The sequence below is a fragment of the Cryptomeria japonica genome, chromosome 3, assembly GCF_030272615.1.
Source record: "Cryptomeria japonica chromosome 3, Sugi_1.0, whole genome shotgun sequence".
NCBI classification, from domain to species: domain Eukaryota; kingdom Viridiplantae; phylum Streptophyta; class Pinopsida; order Cupressales; family Cupressaceae; genus Cryptomeria; species Cryptomeria japonica.
Genome location: NC_081407.1, coordinates 775,991,040 through 776,017,551, shown reverse-complemented (window position 1 = coordinate 776,017,551; position 26,512 = coordinate 775,991,040).

The following is a 26,512-nucleotide window of genomic DNA, read 5'->3' as shown; positions in this document are numbered from 1 at the left end:
TGAACAATAAGCTCTTATCAGCTAACATATAACTTCCGGGTATGAGATGTGTGCCCTAGATGTGTAAATTTGTCTTTTTCATCAGTTAATCAATCTCTGGTAAAACAAAACAGAATTCTGGAAATGCAAATCAGTCAATAAAAATTAGTTCCATTATTCACATTTTGCTTGGGAATTGTTCTATTGCATTGTCCTTTCATTTCCAGTTATTGTACTTCCTTTGGCATTAAAAACTCTTGCAAGAAAACATCAAAACCAAATTCGTTGTCAAAGGCATTACAAGAAATTCAGTCAGAAAATCACATATCAAATTGTCCATATTTTGAGTTATATGTTTATTTGATATTTTAGAAACATTCTCTTTAGATTTTCATTCTCAATCATTGCACACCACAAGCAAAACAAACAAAAGAATAAAAAATCAGAAAATACCCCAAAAACCAGTCTGAACAAATTCCCTAACTCACTGTCAAAGGCATTAGAAGAAACTCAGTCAGAAAATTACATGAGATCTCTACTAGGGATCTTTCAGTGGTATCAGAGCTTTGATTCTGCCAGCCTGAAGGTAGAAGTCAGTTGCTTCAATTGCTGATTACATCTCTAGGCTGGCCATACCATTCTTACTTGACTTGTGAAGCCAATAAAATAAATTGGAGGGTTTTAGATTTGGAATTAGTTTGTGAATTCATTGTTGGCAGCAAATAAAGATAGATCAGTGGTTCTTTCAAGGAACTTATAGCAGATTTGGGCTGCATCAGCATTTTATTGGGGAAAAGAGGTTGATTCTGGAGATTTCTCCAAGCAAGAATTAAAATAAAGTACATGATCTGCTATTTCTTCATTTATTTGTTTTTGGTAATTATATACTAGGAGAATAAAACACCTTGGAGCAATTTACAGCACTTGGAGGGTCCTATATTGTTCTATGCACCACCTCCAGTATCAAAATAAGCTCATCTAAGCTAGCATAGAACACCTGGTAGGCCAATTTTGGCTCTAGTTGTCTTAAATAATTATTTACTTGAATTTGTAATTAATAAAGTTGGAATTCTAAGATTTCATTTCATTCAATTGTTCTTTTATGTATTGCATTCAATTCACAATTTCTCATTGGCATAATCAAGCAAAAACCCCAAAAAACTAAAAAACCATCAAAAAATCCACAAAACCCAGAAAATAAATTCGTTGGTCAAAGATTGTGGGCAAAACAAACCATCAGATTGGGCCGAATTCCTAGTTGGCATCTTTCAATGGTATCAGAGCTTTGAGATTCTGGCAGCCTAAGGGTAGAAACCATTTTGCTTTAGTTTGATTCAAGGAAATTTGGGTACTGTTGTGACCATTTCACACATCGCCCCATCGCAAATGGGGACCCCCTCTTTTTTGCTCGTTTTTCGCTCGTTTTCGCTTTCGTTTTTAGGGTTTTGTTAGTTAGTTGGTTGTCTGGATTTAGGGCCAAGCCTTAGGGTTTTAAATTCCGTCTTTTTAAGCCAAAATCCAGTCGTTTTTGAGAGCTTTTGAGCTTCCTTTTCTAGGATGCAAATTTTGAATGCAATGAATTCGCCAAAATGGTCTAATTTTCAATTGGAATGTTAATGCAGAGCTTGAATTTGTCTAAGTGTTGACAGTCAATGTGAATCTTTTGTCCGATTGAATATTTTGACCAAATTTTGACTTTTTTTGATTTTGATCCTGGGCATTGGAATTGATTTGTTTTCGCCTCGTGAAGTGTTAGAATGTGAAAAATCATGTTATTTTGGCTTGTAGGAGCAAAATCGCTCCTGTCCCTCAGTGAAGGACGGGAGCTCATTTTCAAATATCTCATCATCCCTGCAGAGTCCAGACAAATTTCAAGTTGGAAGTGATGGAGAACGGCGATATCTTTCCATTGAATATAAATTGAAGATTTTCATGAGCATAGAAATGCCTCCAGGAGGAAAATCGCTCCTGTCCCTCAGTGAAGGACCGGAGCTACAATTCAAATTTCGCCTTGTCCTTGCAAGATTTCGAAAACTTAACAATTTGAGGACGTCCGAAGGAAGATGCTTTGCCAAATGAATATAATTTGAGATGCAGAAACGAAGGAGAATGACCTATATTGACCAAATCGCTCCTGTCCCTCTCCAAGGGACCAGGGCGAGGTACCTTGTAGCTCTCGTCCCTCTCCCAGGGACCAGAGCGATTTCCTTCATTATGCAAAATCCAGACAAAGGTCAAGGCAAGTTTACGTTCAAAAACAAGGGAAAACATGAGATAAATGCGTTGAATATAAATTGAAGATTTTTGGGACGTCCATAACAGTGTTAAATGCCTAGTTCGCTCTTGTCCCTCAGGAAGGGACCAGAGCGATTTTTGATATAATTGCTTTTCTTGCAAAGTTACAGATGATGTCAAGGCATGGACGAATAGAGTGAAGAGGGACGAGTCCGTTGAATATAAACTTGGAACCTGGCAAAGTGAGGTAAAGGCTACAAAAGAAGGATCGCTCATGTCCCTCTCCAAGGGACCAGGGCGATACAATGGTGATGATACTTCCTACACAAGTTCAAGGTCGTTCCTCCAAAGTTCAAGGTCGACACAAGTCAAGACAAGGTGGCGAGGGACATTTCAAGGCGTCTTCATCATGCGCAAACACTCAAAGGACGTTAAAATGAAGAGATTGACACCCTATAGCCTAGTTCGCTCCTGTCCCTCAGGAAGGGACCAGGGCGATGTTGAATGCATTGGTCATTTCATGCAAAATTTACGTAAGGACAAGATGTTGCAATGTTTTAGAGGGTCCATGGTATGATAAAAGGATGATATACAAGGGTTTTGAACGTAAAATGATCATCATTTTGAGCATGGAGACTATATCGCTCCTGTCCCTTTCCAAGGGACTAGGGCGATTTGCTTTGGATTCCTCGTTTTGCTTCAAGTTCAAACTAAGTCAAGACGTCATAAGATAGCATATGGTCCAAGGCATCGTTTGAAGATAATTCGCAAGAGTGTTGAACGTCCAAACATTGCCAATCAAGGTAAAAGCTCACATCGCTCCTGTCCTTTGGACAAGGACCAAGGCGATACTATCAAAAACACTCGCGTCCCTTCAAGATCAAAGCGAAGCGAGGTTAGGAAGAGTGAAGGACGGCGTCTAGAGGACATTGCAAAGGAGATCAAAGTGTAAAGTTGCCAAGGTCAAGAAAAAGAACGTGGATCGCTCCTGTCCCTCTCCAAGGGACAAGGGCGATGATCCCTTTAATACGTCCAAACACGTAATGAAGACAAATGGAATAAGCGCAAAAGGAATGAGCATAGATGTTGTTCGCTAACAATGAAAGATCGAGGAGCAAAGATGCATATTGAACGTAGAAATTTGGAGATCGCTCCTGTCCCTCTCCAAGGGACAAAGGCGATGAACACTCAAAAGACATTTAAGTACGCATGCAAGATGATCAAATTCAAAGGGCTCATCATGATGATCGATTTTCAACGCGAAGATGAAGGAGTTGGACGTAAGAAATGCAAAATCAAGACCAAAATCATGGATCGCTCCTGTCCCTCTCCAAGGGACCAGAGCGATGAGGTACGCCCCTTCCTTTTTCAATTTTGGCGCCAAGTAAGCAATTCGAATTTTCCTTAAATGCTAAATCAATTTAAAATTTGAATATCCATTTTATTTAGCATTTAATATGGCGTTATCTTTTATTAATTATTTTTTTTGCCTTTATTTAAAATCGAAATTAACATTTAAAAAAACGCAAGGCATTAATAATTAATTAATTAATTAATATAAAATCGATTTGAAGCACCCAATTAAGCAAGTCGGCCTTGTTATTTTATTGCAAATCATTTAAAAAATGGTTTTATTAAGCAAGTCGGCCTAAGGGGTGAAAGGATGAGCGCGCTATATATGAAGGGTGAGAGATTTCATTTTCACATAATCATTTTTACCTTTCTTCATGCGAATCAAGAGGAGGCGAATATAGTGCGAAGTGTGTTCAAAGGTGGTGCGATTTCAAACCAAAGGTGGCGCTAATATCATCTTGTGTGGAGTGCGAATTACGTTGAAGACCAAGGGTTGCGCTTAGTTATCAAGGGTGGTGCGAATTTGAAGACCACATCAAATGCGAACTTGAGGATACATTAAGGCGAATTTGCTAAAGACTTGGAGGATTTGTTTGAGCGATTTGTCAAAGGCAAATTTGAAGGTCATTTAAGACCACGTCTAAGGCGATACTTGAAGATCACGTTCACTCCAGAGGTGGCAAAGCCAATTTTGAGGAGACCACATTGAAGACTATTTTATACCTCAAATTTTGCCTAGGCGAATTTTGTTTTTGCATTCTAGAGTTAGCTCTCTATCGAGGTATGGCGATTTAATTATTATTGCTTTATTCATTCATCGTCATATTCCAAATTTTGAAATTTTGATTTTTGAATTTCTCTTAGCTCAATCGTTGTTTTTAGGAAATGATAACTCTAGAGACTTATCATGAGGTTTCCTAAAAACTTTGTCTCTCTTATTCACCGTTATTTATTGCAAAATCTATTTCTTATAATGAAATGTTGTGTAGGTATTGCGACCCCAAAGGCGGGAGCATCCACCAGCCGCTCGGCTCTCATGAAAGAAGATCAGAAGACCGAAGAGGTGGAGACCAAGATCGTGTCGAAGTGGAGCAACATTGGAGATACCAACTTGGGGAACTTTAGCACAAAGAAGTTTCGAGAGGTCCCTTACATCGGCAAGCCATCACCTGTCGCCCGGAGAATTATAGAGAGTGGCATCATCAAGGCGGCCGGTTTTCCTCCAGCTATTCAGTGCCACGAGTTGATGATCGAGTGTGCCCGTCACTACAATCCACAGTCCAGGACAATTGTGTCCAATGAGGGAAACACTTTGGCGTACCTTTCAGAGGAAGCTATAAGTGAAGCCTTCCATCTTCCAGAGCACAGGGACATGATATACAAGAGCATTGAAGGAGCCAGATCAGTGTACGATGATGATCCAGATGCTTGCCTAAGCATAATCAACAAGAACTGGCTACTCAAGAGTCGTCCCCGTCTGAGCAAAGTACCGAACACACCGCACCGGATTGATTTCCAGGAGGAATACAGAGATTTGATTACCATGCTCAACAGAGTTACAGGAGCACCTCATGCCTTCTATTTTGAGAAGTGGATGTTTTACTTCATCCAGGTGATTGTTCAAGGAAAAGGTACGATACATTGGGCTAGAATGATTAGCCATTGCTTAGACGTACAGTTGAGAAGACTCAGGGCTACTAAGTCCTTCCACATGAGTTCATACGTCATCTATGCCTTAATCAGGAGCGTTGAGTACGCAGGACTACCCCACAGAGGAGTGATTGGAAGAGGACCCGGCGAGGTCAGAGCTTGTGAATCCTATACCTACTTGCATCATCCACCAGGGAAGAACTACAAGTTAGTCAATGATACTTTCACGATGAACATCACAAGGACATTGCAAGGAGGGATTCACAACAGATTATCTCAGGATGCCCAGGAGTTCATCAAGAGGTACGGTGCTTGGTTCATTCAGTTTCCCAAGTTCACTTACATTAGAGTGCATGGATGTCCTTTACCTCCATACATGTTGCCGAGGTACCCGACAGACAGGATTGTGTTACTTGAAGTAACAAGGCAATTGGCAGCATATGTGAAGGCATTCAGACACAGACATCAGAATGGAGTCCAAGTACCTATTATTTTGGGTAATTCAGTTGAGGTATGTCCTAATGTCTTAGCCATGGATGACGCAGAGAAGGAGTTAGCCTTGTATTCTTTTTTATCTTTTGCTTGGAGGAATAGTTTTGATCCACATGGACATTTAGAGGAGACGGTCGGTAGAAGATTTAAACATGAGCACCAAATTGAAGATTTTGTGATGAACCTCTTAGATGATCTCGAAGTGAAACGAAAGATACATTCTAGATTGCCTTTGGATTTCATCAGGAAATGCAGGATTTACAGAGTGGCCGACCAAGCTCAGGACAATGGCAGGCACATCCAGTCTTCATATGATAGAGAAAGCAAAACAATAAGTTTAAATTGGAATGAGCCCGAGGCCGTGGATTTAGATGATTTGATGGCACCAGTCTTGTCTTGTACTCGCAGATGGGTAGACGTTCAGCATCAGAAGTTGAGGGAACAAGGCATAGCTATGTCTTTTACTTTGGAAGAGAAACCAGCCGAAGGTGGAGCAAGTGTTAGTGAAGGCAATCCTAATCCTAGGAATTCAGGTGAAGGTAACCTTCGATGTGCCAGTGAGGGCAATCTCCATTCGAGAGGTTCGAAGAGAAAGGAAAGATCGGAAAAGAAAGAGTCTTCCAAGAAAAAGCAAGGTGCCAACAAAGATCAAGCACCAGGTACTTCTTCCAGACCAGAGAATAGAACAGTTCGAGTGGAAGAGTCCATGGAGTCGATGGTACAGAATGACAGACAGGAGGAAGGACAGGCACAGCATGTTTCGTCAGATGGATCTCTCCAAGATTATGATTTAGAAGGAGATAATGAAGTGACATCTCCTCCCAGACAAGAAGAAATAGTACATAAAGAAATTCAAGTTCAAGAGACAAGATCGAATATCCCAGATTGGTTGAAGGAAAGATTGACTAGGGTGATCGTAATTGAGGACGAGGACAGTGCAATTGATTTAGAGAGCCTTGTTGGACGTTCACATATGACAACAGAGAAGAAGAAGGCCACAAAGATGTCCAAGATGATTCGAGATGAGACTGGATCTAGAAAACTGCAGATAGCTACACCGGCAGCAGACAAATATGAGGGTGAGATCCTAGCAGAAGACTATCATATACAGACTATTGAGTTAGGACCATCCACAGCAGAGCAAACTTTAGATGATGCCACCGACACATTTGAGGCATTGAAGGACAAGCTTAGAGAAGAAGTAGAAAAGAATAGAAAGCTTGAGAGAGAGAGAGGTGCATGGAGGACTTATTTCAGTCACATCAATGAACCTTTGGGACGTCAGGATCCAGTTAGATCACCAGTGCAAGCATTGCCCCTTCAATCGATCAATGAAGCAGAAAGATTCAGGAACCTAGTCCAGCGTACATGTAGTTGGATGGATAGATCTCATACAATGGCTATAGAATTTGTTATAAGGATGTCAAAGATCATTCATCAGGCTATCCAAGTTCTTGAGATAATCCACAGATTGATGGCAACAGTAGCTGCATTTGCCCATACCAAGGACGTTGTCATCCCTGTCTTGAAAGTAATAAGACACACATCCAGAAGAATTTTAACGCAGGAGAGGATCTTAGAAGGTGATTCTCACAGTTTGTTTCAGTGGTCAACCTTACTCCATATAAAGAGTGTTCTCTTCGAGGACATCAGTGTTAGATGTGGTCAAGTTGAGGAGGTGATCAATCCGATCCAGGACAGAGTATTTGAGGTACTTCGTACCATTCTTGGCAGAAGGATCGAGGTCGAGACAGATGTAGATATACAAGAATTTGAGGATAGAATCAAGATCATCTTTCGCAAGGACGCAGATGTTACAGATGAGCAGTATGATCAGATGTATGCCACCATGCTCCTGATTGATAGAACAAAGGAACTTGAACCTACTTGGGACGCAGCTCTTCTAGATGCATTCGATCAGGTCATCCACTTAGAAGAGAGTATCAAGAATCTTCCCGAGATTCCAATCACAGAAATCGAAGGAATCGTGACAAAATTCATTGCATATGCTAAGAAAGAGAATTGGAAAGGGAATAAGATTCTAGATGAAAGGTTGTTACAGATGACATGACATCTTATTTCTCATTGGTTGATACCTCCTAGATTTTTGTGCCGAATTTAATATTTGGCTATGTATTTAATATTGTTCAGTAAAAAGGAGGTCATTTGTAACAAACCCTAATTAGGGTTTAGGTGTCATGATCTTGTCCGTTGATTTACTTTCAATCTGGACCTTTCATTGTAACTGGGGATGCTATTTATACCCCCATTTTTCATTTCATTTAAAAATAGTTAATAGTCGAATAGTCAGATAAGAGTGAAATAGAGAGATTAAAGTTAGAAGTAATTCTTATTTTGTAGCAAGATTGAGTCTTGAAGAGAGAAATTCAAGCAATTGTTGTATATGATGACTTGGAAATCAATAAAATATTGAAGTTATGGTGTTTTGTTGCAAATTTCTTGAGTTATCTTCATGGTTGTTGGATGTACTTGAATCACGCTCAATCAAAGTAGTTTGTTAATTTGAAAGACTAAGTGTGGGATTTGATATTTGGTAGGATTCGCAATCCAAACCACTAGCTTCTTGCTGATTGTAGGAAAGCCTTGTGTGGTCGACTGGAGAACATTTTGAGTCTTTAACCTTCAAGCATTGTCGTATCTAGGATATGTACCTTCGTAGTAGTGTCCTTGGTCCTTGATGCATTGAACATTATTATTACCTTAGAAGATCGCACTAATTTCAATTGAGTTGTTATCTTATGGCAAAATTGAAGTTGGTTGAGTCTTGCCAAATCTCATTCATGCTAAGTCGTTCACAGGGTTAGGCTAGATTAGACCTCTCAAACCCTATCTTTTGCTTTTTTTTTGAAAGTTCCTTTTTAGTTTAGTAAAATCTTCGAGCTTTGAATACGTAAGACCCCTTGGAGGAAACAGCAACTCACATCATACCACTAAAAAGCTTGTCCACACGTGGAGACCCCACTAAAAGAACCTTGGAGTCCATCTAACTGATCCTTTTTGCAGATCTTCAGCAGTTAGACACTATTTTCTCAAGAGAGGATAAGATGCCTATTGGTATTTTATTCTGTGTATGATTGTGTATAAAAAACACGTCAACAGGTACTCAAAGGTTTCATCTCCATCTACAAGGACAATTAAGAAACCTCATCCTATGACAATAAATGATGCAATTATGAGTAGCTACCATAAGTATTGCTCCCTTCCTAAGAAGATACGTGACCTCCTTTCCTTCACACAATTTATCGGTGCACCCAAAGAGGATGATGATGATTTGGTATCTATAAGTTCAAATCAGTAGTGTAAGAGAAAAGATTATTCAAATGAAGTATGCAAAAATCCACATGAAGAAAAATCAAAACATGGTACTTGCAGTTGGCATAAAATGCCTATGGTTATATTTGATAATATTTGTCATCCGGCAATGTATTAAGTAATTGTATTAAACGGGTTGTCACTCTCGAGTAGTTAAGTGTTTGGTTGGTTGACAGTTGTGTACCTCTCCTTTTAAATATGTTGTGTACCACCAAGTAAAGTAGTACGGTATTGTCGAGTCTATTGTAATCCTTGGCCGACCATCTCAAGTCTCTTCTTTGTAATAATTCCATGTGCAAATAAAGATATATCTTACTGTCGTGTCTGGTATGCATTGTCATGTACATTATTATTTTTTGTATTTAATTTACCAGTTGTAGCGGTAAACATTTTGGCGTTGTTGCCTTAATAGAAATCGGGTCAACCTTGAGTGATTCATGTTCATAGATCCCATTAAAGGTGAGAAGAGGCCACAAGGTGGTTAAGAGCAAGTGATTAGGTGATCCGCCGACCCTTGGCCGGAGGGAGCATAGAGACGAGTCAGAGCCTGGAAATACTCGGAGTGTTCAGACGCTGAAGGTGGATGTGTAGAGGACGCGTGCGTGGCCGAGAGTGCAAGGAAAGCACCGGAACATAGCGATCGGAACAATCCACCCAATTTCGGCACACCTAGAAGTACTCGAGTGTTGGGGACGCTGAAGGTGGACGTGTAGGGAACGTCTACGTGGCCAAGAATGCAGGAAAAGCACCAGAACGTAGCGGTCAAAACAGTCAACCCAATTCTGACACACAAGGCGAATACACACGGTACCTTTTGGGTGAAAACAATGGTGAACACCTAGGAGAAGCAGAATTGCCAAAGTTCACGGGGGATGGATCAAAGGACCCCATATGGCATTGCAAAACATGCATAACCATTTCGGAGGCAAATGGCCAAGATGACCAGGATTACTGGTTGAAGGCGTTTTCGGCCACCCTTCAAGGAATTGCAATTGATTGTTACATGGACCTTGACACTCAACACAAAACAACATGGAATAATCTAAAGAAGGCCTTTCAGGAGGAATTCAAACTCTTGAGGGATGACAACGAGATTGTGGCTGAGATCTACAATACCAAGCAATGCAAAAATGAGTGTACGCGCTTACAACCGTAGGCTCAAAGAACTGTTGAACGAGATGGAGAACCAGCCAGCTGAAGGGTTGAAGAAGAGGTGGTTCACGGAGGGATTGATACCCTCACTGCACAAGAAGATGAAAGTAGTGCCTTCATCCTCATATGTCAATGCTTACAATCGGGCGATGGACATCGAGAGTGAACAAAACTTCCTCTCAAGAGAAGAGGAAGACCGATGATGATGAGAGCACTAAAGGTAGCAGTAACGAAGAATCCAAAACCGTACGAGCCCTTCAACGGGATATGTTGAGAATGATGAAAGAATTGAAGGCTGAGAAAGGAATCAGCAAAGAAGGTAATGAACTATGGTGTACTGAGTGCAAAAGGGAGGGGCACACGAAATGTAATTGTCCAAGAAATATGTTTTGTGAAATTTTCCAAGTGTTGGGGCATTCAATCAAGGAGTGCCCGTACAATTTGAAGATGAGAAGTACACAAGTACTCTTCACACAGGGAGAGTCCAGCCCATCGAAATCACATAATCTATCGCCAAGTAGTTATGGAAATCAACGAGGGCGAAACCAAATACAGTGTGACTCTAGAGGACGTCCTATCATACAGTGTCGACAATGTAGTGAATGGGGACACTTTGCGAGAGACTACCATAACAAGAAAGACAACATACAATTATTGTGCAAATGGTGTAGACCAGGTGACCATGAAGACACCAACTGCCCAAAGCAGAAGGGTATTAATATGCTGGACGTGGAGGAACAAGAGGACGCAATTTGGCAATCACAAGAGCACGGACAAAGAAGATGGTGAATTCAAACTCTAGTACGGAAAAGGAACAAGCCGAAGTAGAACAAGTGTTGGTGAAGGAACGAGCAACTTCCAATGGAACAACAAGTACATCATTACGGGAGTCAGAGAAGAACATAGCCCGACAAGTGCTACAAACAACCGTACCCATCAAGGTGGTAGACCTTCTTCAAACTATGTCGCAACTATAAATGGCAATTGCCAACACAGTCAATTACGACACAGTCATCCACAAACAATGTAAGCCACACGAGGAGGAACTGATGGGAAAACCATCACCTAAAGGGAATAAGTCTGGTGATCCAATGTTGTTGACGGTGAGCATCGAGAGGAAGCCGGCAGTCATCTAGATGGAAATAATGGGGAAGAAGTTGACAAACACCATTGTCAATGGAGGCTCAAGAGTAAACGTACTGCCAGAAGACACTTGGAAATGCCTAGGGAAGCCGACACTCTGGCCGCCAACCTTCCATTTGGTAGGTGTCGACCATCAAGGCATCTAGCTATTGGGAACATTGATGGCACAAAAAGTAATGATTGGGACACAACAATTTTTCTTGGACTTTGATGTCATCCCATTACAGAAAAGGCGTACGATGCACTCCTCAGGAGGGGATGGTTGATTACAGCCAAAGCATATCATAATTGGAAGCGCCACACTCTCGATTGAGAGTGATGGGAGGAAGCACGTCATTGACTTGAGGAACCAGGCGGTGAGTGAAGAGTTGGCATCCTCCGACTCAAAGTCTGAGGGTGCAAACGGCATGGAACCCAACAATGAAATGGAAGATTACTTTGAAGATGAGATGAGTTTCCTGAATGGACTATTCCACGAACAAATGGAGGACTATGAGGTATTTTCGCCAACGTGCAATTTTCTTGAACCTACCACTCTTCGTGAAGAGCAACTAATGAAAGCGTATAAAGTTATGAATGATACATCTAGTAGTACGGAGATGGAAAGTGCAAGGGAAAAGCCCACGAAGGAAGAACAAAGGCAATACGAACAAGGCACCCGGAAGGAATTACAAGTTGGCAAGAACCGAAGCACCTTAAAGGCCATCCAAAGCCAAGTACACAGACAAGAAGCAGGGAAAAATCGAAGCTAGTCCTAAGAAGGAGTATCGTACACGTATCCCTAGTCCATACGAACAGTAGAAGGCAGCAAAAGTCTATACACATTTGTACGACAAGAGGAAAGTGATCCGTACACACCCGTAAGGCAAGGGGAAAGTGACCCGTACAAACCCGTACCTGAGGAAGAAAACATTTTTACAGAGGCAAAATTGAGCAAAGGGAGAGGACAACCGTACAGAACCACACGGGTCAACACAAGAATGAGAAATTCATACGGAGGGTGAAACAAACCATACGAAGGCAAGATTGTAATGTCCCCTTCTCCGCAGTGATTAGTTCAGGTGGTCGTTAGCCTATTTCGAAGGCCCGTAGGCTAGTCAGGAGTAGAAATTAAGGTTTCCTATTTTCTAGGAGGATTCTTTGGTGTTTTCAGGGAGTGTATGTGGGAGTTTAACAGTTTGGATTCTAGATTCCTTTTGGGTTTTCAGAGAGCTTCAAGATGGTTCGACATGCATCTGCATCGGGTGACTTTTTCTGGACATACTATTTTTAGTAAGTGTGACGGCTACTCAGAATGTGGTTAAAATCACTTTGGAAACATTTACTATTTTTAGCAATATGCTATTTTAAGTAAGTACTATTTTTAGCAGTTCTATTTTTAGCAGGATGTCAGCACGCTTGTTCAGATGGCTATTTCCGGTAGGTCAGTTTGAGCAGTTGGTCTTCCCTCATTTTTTTGGTGCTATTCTTGGCAAGGGTTCCTCAATTCAGTTCAGTGACTATTTCTGGAAGGACAATTCTCTCAACTTGTTTCCCCATATCCTTGGAGCTTGTTTTGGCAAGTTCAGTATTTGATGAAAAATGGTGTTTAAAATTAGATTATAACTTAAGTCAAAGGTTGGACGATTTATTTAAAAGGGATTGCTTAAGTTATATTCATATATAAGTCATTTCCTTAATTATATATTGGGTGATTTATTGTTGAGGAAAAATACTTTATAAAGTGAAATATTAATAAGGCAAGATGGACGCCTTATGGAGAAATAAGTTAATTTTATAATATATTTCATTTATCTACCTTGGATGCCACATTATGATTTTATTGTCATTTTTATAAAGAATATTTGCCCCTATGAAAAGGTCGATTTGGAGAAAGGAGAAATGAAATGTAATTTCAAAATAATGTGAAGTGAATCTGCATTTGGGTTTGGCGTTCATTTGGAGGGAATGTGAATTTGAATTTGAGCCCTCAAAATCTATAAATGAGAGTGTTGGGCTTCTCATTTGGCATCTCAGACAATTTACACCGTTATGTTGTCGGATTAACTCCAGACAATCTTCGAGGGTGAATACCTCCTAGGGCTCTTGACAAACTTCGAGTGTGAGACATCACTCCTAGCTGTGATTGGATTTTTTGAATGTGTGGTTCGATTTTAATATGCATTTTCAGATTCTCAATGTGGTGTGGATTTCAGTGTTGCTGGTTTTTGGTGTGGCTGAAGCAAAGAATCGATCGTATCTCCTTGCCTGTGCAATCGATTATTCTGGGTAATAGCTCGTTGGAAGCGTATCTGGAGGGCGATCATTCTTCTACCTTGGCGTTTCATTTGGTGTTCTTTCTGATTTTTGGCAGCCAATCGAACTTTCCAGCTGGGTCATACCATCTCTTGGCTGCCTTGGGTTGCGTGTTGGCCTGTTTTGGTGTTCGCGGTGCAGATTTGAGTCTCTGGTTGCATCGCCTTAGTCATAGCTTTCATTTGCTTCCGTTTTTGTGTCATTCGGAGTTGATTTGGAGAAGTTATGAGCATTTTGGGGTGTCCGTAGCTTGCTGGTCTGCGTGTTTTCTGTGCGTGTTATTGATTTTTAGAATTTCATAGTTGTGTGTTAGAAGAGCTTTTTGGTGTGAGTAGTCTAAGTTGGTTTGGGAGTGATTATCTATTATTGTTGCAACTGTTGGACTTGTTATCAGCACTTGATTCTTCATTCTATATGATTGTAATGCTGGTTAGTAGTACTAACGGCAAAGTTATGTTATTTCTTAGTCCCACTGCATAAGTGGAAGAGGATGGCTATGCCACCTATCTTTGGGATAGTGATATTTCATGTATTGATAATCCATACTATGCATTGTAAAGCTAGTTAGTAGTACTAACAGCTATCTTTTGGATTATTGCTTGTAGTCCCACTACGTAAGTGGAAGAGGTTGGCTTAGCCGCCTATTTTGAATATTTTAAAATAGTGTCCTCCCGCTGCATAAGCGGTTGAGTTGATTGTAATGTTGTCCTCCCGCTGAATAAGTGGTGGAGTTGTGTTGTGACCATTTCACACATCGCCCCATTTGAAATGGGGACCCCCTCTTTTTGCTCGCCTTTCGCTTCGTTTTTTTTAGGGTTTTGTTAGTCAGTCAATTGTCTGGATTTAGGGTCAAGCCTTAGGGTTTTAATTGCCGTCTTTTCAGGCCAGAATCCAGTCAGTTTTGAGAGCTTTTGAGCTTCTTTTGTAAGAATGCAAATTTTGAATGCAATGATTTCATCAAAATGGTCTATTTTCAATTGGAATTTTGAGTGCAGAGCTTAAATTTGTCTAAGTGTTGAAGATGAAATGTGAATTTTTTTTGTCCAATTGAGTAATTTTGACCAAATTTTGACTTTTTTGATTTTTGATCCCGGGCATTGGGAATGACTCGTTTTTGCCTCGTGAATTGATTAAACTTGTGAAATCATGTTATTTTGGCCTGTAGGAGCAAAATCGCTCCTGTCCCTCAGTGAAGGACCGGAGCTCGTTTTCAAATATCTTACTATCCCTGCAGAGTCAAGATGAATTTCGAATTGGAAGTAGTAGAGAAAGGCGTGATCTTTCCGTTGAATATAAATTGAAGAATTTCACGAACACGGAAATGCCTCCAGGAGTCAAAATCGCTCCTGTCCCTCAGTGAAGGACCGGAGCTTAAAATCAAATATTGCCTCGTCCTTGCAGGATTTTAACGACTTGATGATTTGAAGAGGTCCAAGGAAAGATGTTTTATCAAATGAATATAACCTGAAGTGTCGTCTTAAAGGAGAATGAACTAAAATGCTAAAATCGCTCCTGTCCCTCAGTCAGGGACCAGGGCGAAGTTCTTTGTAGCTCCCGTCCCTCTCCCAGGGACCAGAGCGAAGTTCTTCATAAGGCAAAATCCAGGCAAAAATCAAGTAAGTTTTATGTTTGAAGGCAAGAAAGGAGGTGAATCGAACCCGTTGAAGACAAATTGAAGATTACCAAACGTCAACAAGGGACCTAAATGCCCAAGTTCGCTCCTGTCCCTCAAGCAGGGACCAGAGCGATTTTTGTCTTTGACTAATTTCTTGCCAAGTTAAAATGGATTCCAAGGCATGGATGAGTGGAAAGGTACATTACGAATCCGTTGAAGATAATTTTTGAAGGTGATAAGGTAAGATGAAGCCCACAAGAGCAAGATCGCTCCTGTCCCTCTCCAAGGGACCAGGGCGATATGATGGTTATATTGCCTTTTATCCAAGTTTAGACCACTCCAAGACGAAGTACATGGTGGTGAAGACATTTTAAGGCGTCTTAGTCAAACACAAAGTTACAAAGGTCGCCAACATCAAAAGATTTGCACTAAAATATCTTGGTTCGCTCCTGTCCCTTAGGAAGGGACCAGAGCGAAATTTGCATAAAGGCATAAATTTTGAAAGTTTATCACACATCAAGTAACTAAGAAGGATCAAGGGACTTTATTTTACGCGTTGAAAGTAATTGCAAGTTGGCCGAAACAAGGACAAGCTCAAAACATTGAAGTTCGCTCCTGTCCCTCAGGAAGGGACCAGAGCGATATTGATTATATTGGCCAATTCATGCAAAAATCACATGAAGTCAAGGTTTTTTGCGGATCACACAAGGTCTAAGGCATCATAACAAGGTGATATGCAAAAGGGTTAAACGTTAAATGATCATCAAATTGAACAAAGAGGCTATATCGCTCTTGTCCCTCTCCAAGGGACCAGAGCGATTTGCATAGGATCCTTCATTTTCCTTCAAATGCATGTCAAGGCAAGTTTATACAAGATCAAGGACGCCCTTTAAGAGGAAATAAACGAGGAACCAAGGTTAAAAGATAACGCATTTTGGCTAGAGCTTCAAGATCGCTCCTGTCCCTCTCCAAGGGACAAGGGCGATGGTCCTTCCAAACGTCTAAATACCTTGTAAAATTCAAGTGGAACAAGCATGGAGTAAAGAAACAAGGTTATTATTCGCCTCGTGATGGAAATTTGAGATCAAAGATGCAAGATCAAGGAGAAAACACTAGGATCGCTCCTGTCCCTCTCCAAGGGACCAGGGCGATATTTGCCAAAGCACTTATTTTCCTTCGAAGAAAGTTGCAAAGGGTTCAAAGCGTTGTTTGAAAGGTAATAAAGGGGAGTCGATATCAAGAATGGAGAATTTCAAATGAAAACATTAAGATCGCTCCTGTCCCTCTCCAAGGGACCAAGGCGATATTACATCCAAAGGCACTAGTTCGCACAAAGCAAGGCAATCAAGCTCAAAGGACCCAACTAAAATGCCGATTTGAACGTAAGGATCAAGACTTTGGACGTCAAAAATGCAAGGATCATGACCCAATTGATGGATCGCTCCTGTCCCTCAGTCAGGGACCAAGGCGATGAGGTTTGTATATTTCATTTTCAAATTTTGGCGCTCAAGCACACATTTTTGAATTTATTTAAATGCTAAAATTCGATAAGTTTGAAAATCTAATTAAAATGGCATTTAAAATTTGCGCTTAATATTTATTAATTATTTTGCCTTTATAAAAATCGAAATTGTTAAATTAAAAACGAAGGCATGTAATAATTAATTATTAATTTAATAAAAAAATCAAAAGGAGCGCTTGGTTTGTGAGAGTCGGCCTTGTTATTTATTAAAAAATTGTTTTAATTACCTAATATTATGAAAGTCGGCCTATATGGAGGTGAGAGGTAAGCGCTATAAAAGGAGGGTGAAAATCTTCATTTTCTCATCATCATTTATCATCTCTTGCACACGATTTGGAAGACAAAGGGAGAGGTGCGAACTTGAAGTTTAAATTGTGTGAATTTGCCAAGGCATTAAAGAGTACGTCAAAGACTTGAAGGGTGGTGAAATTGACAAGACGAATGTTGCTTTGAAGATCACATCAAGGACATATCAAAGGTGGCGAAGTTGATATTTTAAAGAAGAAATCACGTTGAAGAGAGATCTAACGTCAATTTCGCCTAGGCGATTTTATTCTTTTGCATTCTAGAGTTAGTTCTCAAGTTGAGGTATGGCGATTTGGTTTTAGTGTTTTAAGTTTTAGATCGTCATAGCTTAAATTTTTGAATTTTTTGAAATTTTGAATTCCTAGCTCGATCGTTTTTTAGGAAATGATAACTCAAGGACTTATCATGAAGTTTCCTAAAAATATTCTCTAATCTATGTTATATATTGCAAAATCTAGTTTCTCATTATGAAATGTTGTGTAAGTATGGCAACCCCGAAGGCGGGAGCATCCACCAGTCGTTCAGCTCTCATGAAAGAAGATCAGAAGACCGAAGAAGTGGAGACTAAGATCATGTCGAAGTGGAGCAACATTGGAGATACTAACTTGGGTAACTTTAGCACGAAGAAGTTTCGAGAGGTCCCTTACATTGGCAAGCCATCACCTGTCGCCCGGAGAATAATCGAGAGTGGCATCATTAAGGCGGTCGGCTTTCCTCCAGCTGTTCAGTGCCATGAGTTGATGATCGAGTGTGCTCGCCACTATGATCCACAGTCCAGAACGATCGTGTCCAATGAGGGAAACACTTTGGTGTACCTTTCAGAGGAAGCTATAAGTGAAACTTTCCATCTTCCAGAGCACAGGGACATGATATACAAGAGCATAGAAGGAGCCAGGTCAATGTACGAAGATGATCCAGATGCTTGTCTAAGCATTATCAACAAGAACTGGTTACTCAAGAGCCGTCCCCGTCTAAGCAAGGTACCGAACACACCACACAGGATTGATTTCCAAGAGGAGTACAGAGATTTGATTACAATGCTCAACCGAGTTACAGGAGCCCCTCACGCCTTCTATTTTGAGAAGTGGATGTTCTACTTCATCCAGGTGATTGTTCAGGGAAAAGGTACGATACATTGGGCTAGGATGATTAGCCATTGCTTAGACGTACAGTTGAGGAGACTCAAGGCTACTAAGTCCTTCCACATGAGTTCATACGTCATCTATGCCTTGATTAGGAGTTTTGAGTACGCAGGACTACCTCACAGAGGGGTGATTGGAAGAGGACCCGGCGAGGTCAGAGCTTGTGATTCCTATGCCTACTTGCATCATCCGCCAGGAAGCAACTACAAGCTAGTTAATGATACCTTCACGATGAACATCACAAGGACATTGCAAGGTGGGATTCACAACAGATTATCTCAAGATGCACAGGAATTGGTGAAGAAGTACGGTGCTTGGTTTATTCAGTTTCCGAAATTCACTTATATTAGAGTGCATGGATGTCCTTTACCTCCATACATGTTGCCGAGATATCCGACAGACAGAATTGTGTTACTTGAAGTAACAAGGCAGTTGGCAGCATATGCGAAGGCATTCAGACACAGACATCAGAATGGAGTTCCAGTACCTATCATTTTGGGTAATTCAGTTGAGGTATGTCCTAATGCTTTAGCTATGGATGACGCAGAGAAGGAGTTAGCCTTGTATTCTTTTTCAACCTTTGCTTTGAGAGAAAGTTTTGATCCACATGGACATTTAGAGGAAACAGTCGGTAGGAAGTTTAAGCATGAGTACCAAATAGAAGATTTTATGATGAATCTCTTAGATGATCTCGAAGTAAAACGGAAAATGCATTCTAGATTGCCTTTGGATTTCATCAAGAAATGCAGGATTTATAGAGTGGCCGACCAAGCTCAGGACAGTGGCAGGCATATCCAGTCATCCTATGATCGAGAAAGCAAAACAATAAGGTTGGATTGGAATGAGCCCGAGGTCGTGGATTTAGATGCTTTAATGGCTCCAGTTTTGTCTTGTACTCGCAGATGGGTTGACGTACAGCATCAGAAGTTGAGAGAACAAGGCATAGCTATGACTTTCACTTTGGAAGAGAAACCAGCCGAAGGTGAGGCTAGTGTGAGTGAAGGCAATCCTAATCCTAGAAATTCAGGTGAAGGTAACCTTCGATGTGCCAGTGAGGGCAATCTCCATCCAAGAGGTTCGAAGAGGAAAGAAAGACCTGGAAAGAGAGAATCTTCCAAGAAGAAACAAGAGGCCAACCGAGATCGTTCATCCGGCACATCTTCTAGACCAGAGAAGAGGACACTTCAAGTGGAAGAATCCATGGAGTCGATGGTACAGAACGACAGGCAGGAAGAAAGACAGGCACAGCAAGGGTCACCAGATAGATCTCTCCAAGATTATGAGTTAGATGAAGATAAAGAGGACAACGAAATGACATCTCCTCCCAGACAAGAGGAAGTAGTGCATAAAGAAATACAAGTTCAAGAAACAAGATCAGCTATCCCAGATTGGGTGAAGGAAAGATTAACCAAGGTGATCGTAGTAGAGGACGAGGACAATGCAATTGATTTAGAGAGCCTTGTTGGACGTTCTCACGAAGTAACAGAGAAGAGAAAGGCTACCAGGATGTCCAAGATGATTCGAGATGAGACTGGATCCAGGAAATTGCAGATAGCTACACCGGCAGTAGACAAATATGAAGGTGAGATCCTAGCAGAGGAATATGATATACAGACTTTTGAGCTAGGACCATCCACAGCAGAGCAGACGTTGGATGATGCTACCGACTCATTTGAAGCATTAAAAGACAAGCTTAGAGAAGAAATGGAGAAGAATAGAAAGCTTGAGAGAGAGGTCGGTGCATGGAGGACATATTTCAGTCACATCAATGAACCTTTGGGACGTCAGGATCCAGCTAGGTCACCAGTGCAAGCACTTCCACTTCAATCAATCAATGAGGCAGAAAGATTCAGGAACATGGTCCAACGTACAAGTAATTGGATGGATAGATCTCATACAGTGGCCATAGAATTTATAACAAGAATGATGAAGATTATTCATCAAGCTATCCAGGTTCTTGAGATAATCCACAATTTGATGATAACAGTAGCCGCATTTGCTCATACCAAAGATGTTATCATTCCTGTCTTGAAAGTAATTAGACATACATCAAGGAAGGTCTTAGCACAAGAGAAGATCATAGATGGAGGACCTCACAGTTTGCTTCAGTGGTCAACCTTACTCCATATGAAGAATGTTTTCTTCGAGGACATCAGTACTAGATGTAGCCAAGTTGAGGAGGTGATCAATCCGATCCAGGACAGGGTATTTGAGGTACTTCGTACCATTCTTGGCAGAAGGATCGAGGTCGAGACAGATGTGGATATGCAGGAATTAGAGGATAGAATCAAGGTCATCTTTTGCAAGGACGCTAATGTTACAGATGAGCAATATGATCAGATGTTTGCCACCATGCTCCTGATTGGAAGAACAAAGGAACTTGAATCTACTTGGGACGTAGCTCTTCTAGATGCATTCGATCAGGTCATCCACTGGGAAGAGAGTATGAAGAATCTTCCCGAGGTTCCAATTGCAGAAATCGAAGGAATCGTGACAAGATTCATTGCATATGCCAAAAAAGAACATTGGAAAGGGAATAAGATTCTAGATGAAAGGTTGTTATAGATGACATGGCATCTTATTTGTCATTGGTTTATGTCTCCTAGGTTTTTGTGCCAAATTTAATATTTGGCTATGCATTTAATATTGTTCAGTAAAAAGGAGGCCATTTGTAACAAACCCTAATTAGGGTTTAGGTGTCATGATCTTGACCGTTGATCTACTTTCAATCTGGACCTTTCATTGTAATTGAGGATGCTATTTATACCCTCACTTTCATTTCATTTGGAGGTTGTTGTTTTTGTTTTTTTTTGTAATAGAGAAGAGAGATAGCTAAGAGATTAGAAGTTAGAAGCAATTTTATTTTGTAGCAAGATTGAGTTTTGAAGAGAGGAATTCAGGCAATTGTTGTATATGATGACTTGGAAATCAATGAAATGTTGAAGTTATGGTGTTTTGTTGCAACTTTCTTGGTTATCTTCATGGTTGTTAAATTTACTTGAATCATGCTCGATCAAAGTAGTGTGTTAATTTGAAGGACATAGTGTGAGACTTGATCTTTGGTAGGATTCCTAATCCAAACCACTAGCTTCTTGCTGATTGTAGGAACGCCTTGCGTGGTCGACTGGAGAATACCTTGAATCCCTTAATCTTCAATCATTATTGTACCTTAGATATGTACCTTCGTGGTAGTATCTTTGATCTTTGATGTATTGAATATCATTTTGTTACCTTAGAAGATCGCATCAATTTCAATTGAGTTGTTATCTTATGGCAAAATTGAAGTTGGTTGAATCTTGCCAAGTCATGACTACACGAAGTCATTCTTAGGGTTAGATTAGATTAGACCTCTTTCAAACCCTACTCTTTTGTTATTTTTGAATAGTTTCTTAGTTTAGCAAATCTTTAGCTTTCGGAATGTGTAAGACCCCTTGAAGGAAACAGCAAATCACATCATACCGCTGGAAGCTTGTCCACACGTAGAGACCCTACTAAACCAGAACCTTGGAGTCTTCCTAACTGATCCTTTATGCGAATCTTCAACAGTTAGAGGCTTTTTCTCAAGAGAGGATAAGATGCCTATTGGTATTTTATTCTGTGTATGATGGTGTATAAAATACACGTCAACAAGTTGATAGTAAATTTCATTTCTAGTCCTCCCGCTACATAAGCAGTAGAGTGATTGTTCTTCAGTTTCTTGTATTATCCTTGGCTGGTTTACTGCCAAGTGATCTTCAATATTCTCCATATCCTGCTGAAAAGTGGAAGGGGTTGGCTTTCCGCCCGAGTATTGTATTATTTCTAGTTATTTGAAGCTAACGATCCCCTCAACACCGTATGCTCTCACCTTCCCATATTGGGCACTTGGTGATCAAAAAGTGTAAGGGTTACAACTTCAGCATTATTGTATCTTGATTTCCTAACCTTAACGAGTTCTTGTTGTGATTGTAACTGGAAACAAATTGAAAAAAATTGTTGGGGATATTACAGTGGTATCAGAGCTGGTTTTCCTACCAACCTGTGTGTTCCGATTAATCAGAGCTCTCCTTGAGTGACAGAGAAACAGTGGTTGATTCAATGGCAGAGAGAATATTTGGTCAAAATGATGCAAATGTGGTTGTGGAAAGAGTTGAGAAGAAGTTTGACACCATGATGAACATGATGTCCTAGCTGCTAGCTACTATGACTTAGAATCCTAGTGGAGGCCATAATCAAAATCAAAACACCCAGGGTCACAATGCTAGCACCTCTAACAATCCAGGAGGTAATGGGAATGCCAACAACCATAGCAGTAACAATGGTGGAATGTCGATTAGTTCAGTGTCAAGACCCTTGCAGCCTATTTTCCTTCCACGGGAAGCACCGCCACCTGAAGTTGAAGTCCTTGTGGCTGATGAGATACGGGCTTGTTACACAGAGTATGCATCACTCCCGACAGAGATCAGAAATATTTTGTCTCTTGACCAATTTATGAATCATAAGAAGAGGAGAGAAAAAAGCGTATACACAATAAGTGCTGCAAAATCCAAACTTTTGGATGGGAAGGCTGTCTTGACACATGAAGAATGTGTGACAAAGCCTCAAGATACTCCCTCGAAATTGCATGAAAATTGAAATAATGATGATTGGTTTTGTGGAAAGAACAAAACAACGATCCTGAAGCCTAATTCAGATTCAGTCAATGATGGTCTTGAGACCAATGAGTTCAAGAATAAAGAGCATGATATAGATATGCAAGTTAGAACCGATGAAGATGATTTAATTCTTGAGAGGAAATCAGACTTATCTTCACATGAGGCTGATTTTGAGCATGAAGTTAGTCATCTTGGTGAGTTGGATCCACACAACACCGCTGAAAGTGATGATGAGGATGCACAAGAGGGTTGGGACAGCTATGGGATCAGTGTTGACAAGTATTATGATTCTGATTTAGATCTTGACCATAGTGGCAGTTCACTTTCTACCCTAGAACAGAATTGGATAACATCCAATAACCCATTGTATGAGATAGAAGATGGAGCATCACTTGGCTCTAGCATTTCTCTTGGTGAGAATAGCAAGGTGTGGAAACTAAGAGAAGATTCAAAGTCTAAGTTGGCGTTCGGTTTTCAGCCTTTTGGCATTTGGGATCCTAATGTAATAGAAACTAAGTATGAAGAGGATCCAACATGGAATGAATTTCCCTTTGATCCTGATGAGGCTCAAAAAACAGATTATGTTGTAGAGTTAGAGGACCATATGGTTTTTGATGATGGAAAGTTTAAAGAGGTTTTGAAATACAAATCTAATTTACCTATTCATGAAGTTGGTGGTAAGCAAAATCTTGAAGATTTAGTAGAATCTGATCCTCTTCATGATATTGAGCAATTGCAGCTAGTGGGTGGTCAAGAAAAGGAGTCTTGGAGCAGCTTTGTGGGCAGCAAAGACAAGAAACAAAGTTCTGATTTTCAGTTGCAGCCAATGACCAGTACACCACCTTTAAATGTTCACGAGTGGAAGGATAAATTCATGAGGTCCTTTGAGAATGAGGTGCGAGTTCTATCTGGGTTTGCCCATACACATAGTTTGATAGAAGAACTCTATTGGAAGACTCAAATTGAAGAGAGACCGAAGGGAGTTAAGGATGAAGTTGCTCTCCCCAATCTGCAACTCATCAAAGACTCTTTGGAGACATTGAAATCAGAGTGCATACAATTGATCACAGATCGTGATTGTGCCATCGAATCTGCAAAGAAGGTCCTTAGTGCTTTACAAGGAAAAGAGAGGATACTTGAAGAGCTTACTCTTGAGCTTGAGTCAACAAAGGCCATGTTAGAAAATACTCAGTTGGTTGTAATGGAGGTAGAAGATCAGTTTGCTGATTTCATACATTTAAGAGAGCAAGAGAATAGAGAAATGGCCAAGGAGATCAATCAAGTAATGGAGGAGCTTGATTGCATTCATGAGGAGTATGATCTTTCTCTTTGTCCCCAAAGATCAAAAAAAGTGATTTTGGAGCAAAAGAATGTTTGGGTGGAACATGACTCTAGTAGTAATTGGCAGGTTGATAGTCCGTTGTTTGATAGAGATGCTGATTGGACATTTGTTAATCCACTTTTCAAGTTTGATGTGGGAATTCCTTTTGACTTCAATGATGAGGGTGGATCACATTGCAGAGTCTAGGATCTAGGTGCAATTTGCAACCATGAGATATTGTTTCAAAATTGGAGCATTGATCAAATGCTCTTGGGCATCTTCTTTGGAAAAGAATGGATCAGATTTTCAGATTTGGGCTTGCTGATTGGTTGTAGATTAGCCACTTCACTTTATGGTTTTCTCTCATTTAGGGGAGTTGGTGCAATTTCTTTGGTCATGCAAGTAATGGTTTTCAATTGGAGATTGCTTGGAGGTGTTTTCCAACCTTGGACATGAGCAGATGTGTTGTTTTGGACGACGATTTCCTGTGTTGTAGAAGTTGTTCATCTTCTTGGATGCTGATTTTCCTAAAATCAGACCTCAAGACAATCATTTCAGACTTGGTGGGCTATTGGTGTACTCTTTTTCAGACTATACAGTCTCCTAGTAGGACGGGTTTGTGGTCTCAAGTGAGAGGTATGGGAGTTGGGGCAAGCAGTATCCGTGTATGGGAAGTGTTCAAGCTCTAACTAGAGGTTATCCTTATGCCCTTTCTTCTTCTTATGGTTGGGACAGCGAACCTTTGCTTTCTTTGGTTCACCTTTTTGAGGTGCTTGGAGTGGGAACTGTAAGAGTTTTCAGAAATCTCCATGGTTGTATCAGGATAAGTCAATTGAGGCCTAGTAGATTCATGTGCAGATATGAGTATGAGTTTGTTGAGCTCTTGCAAAGGAATGCTTTCCTCTTTGCAAGAAGATTTGCAGATGTCACATTGACAGTCGTGGCTCTATTAGATACCATATGGAGATGTGTTGTAGAGTTTTATCGTGAGTTGAGTAGACCTTATTTTCTATTACCCAAGCTTGTGATAGACAGTGGCACTGTTGATATTGATTACTTCGAGCCTTATGAGCACAAGATGCTGCATGCTATTGATTTCAGTCCTTCAAGGATTTTCAATTTGAGTATCATGGATGGTAACATTTTGGAGTTACAAGGGAGGTTAGTGCAATTTTGGCATGATGTTTTCACTGATGTGATCAAAGTGGCGCTGCATCGGCATGCTAGGTTCTTCTAGAGACAGACATGGGACCCTGGGCTCATACTTGCTTGGGTGTGGATCAGTTTAAATTTTTATTTTTATTATTTTGGAGTTGTGGTGGCATTGCTTGAGAACAAGCAAATTTGGGAAGGGCGGACTGTAATGTCCCCTTCTCCGCAGTGATTAGTTCAGCTGGCCGTTATCCTATTTCGAAGGCCCGTAGGCTAGTCAGGAGTAGAAATTAAGGTTTCCTATTTTCTAGGAGGATTCTTTGGTGTTTTCAGGGGGTGTATGTGGGAGTTTGACAGTTTGGATTTTGGATTCCTTCTGGGTTTTCAGAGAGCTTCAGGATGGTTCGACATGCATCTGCATCGGGTTACTTTTTCTGGACTTACTATTTTTAGTGAGTGTGACGGCTACTCAAAATGTAGTTAAAATCACTTTGGAAACACTTACTATTTTTAGCAGTATGCTATTTTTAGTAAGTACTATTTTTAGCAGGATGTCAGCAGGCTTCTTCAGATGGCTATTTTCGACAGGTCAGTTTGACCAGTTGGTCTTCCCTCATTTTTTTGGTGCTATTCTTGGCAAGGGTTCCTCAGTTCAGTTCAGTGACTATTTCTGGAAGGACAATTCTCTCAGCTTGTTTCCCCATATCCTTGGAGCTTGTTTTGGCAGGTTCAGTATTTGATGAAAAATGGTGCTTAAAATTAAATTATAACTTAAGGCAAAGGTTGGACGATTTATTTAAAAGGGATTGCTTAAGTTATATTCATATATAAGTCATTTCCTTAATTATATATTGGGCGATTTATTGTTGAGGAAAAATACTTTATAAAGTAAAATATTAATAAGGCAAGATGGACGCCTTATGGAGAAATAAGTTAATTTTATAATATATTTCACTTATCTACCTTGGATGCCACATTATGATTTTATTGTCATTTTTATAAAGAATATTTGCCCCTATGAAAAGGTCGATTTGAAGAAAGGAGAAATGAAATGTAATTTCAAAATAATGTGAAGTGAATGTGCATTTGGGTTTGGCGTTCATTTGGAGGGAATGTGAATTTGAATTTGAGCCCTCAAAATCTATAAATGAGAGTGTTGGGCTTCTCATTTGGCATCTCAGACAATTT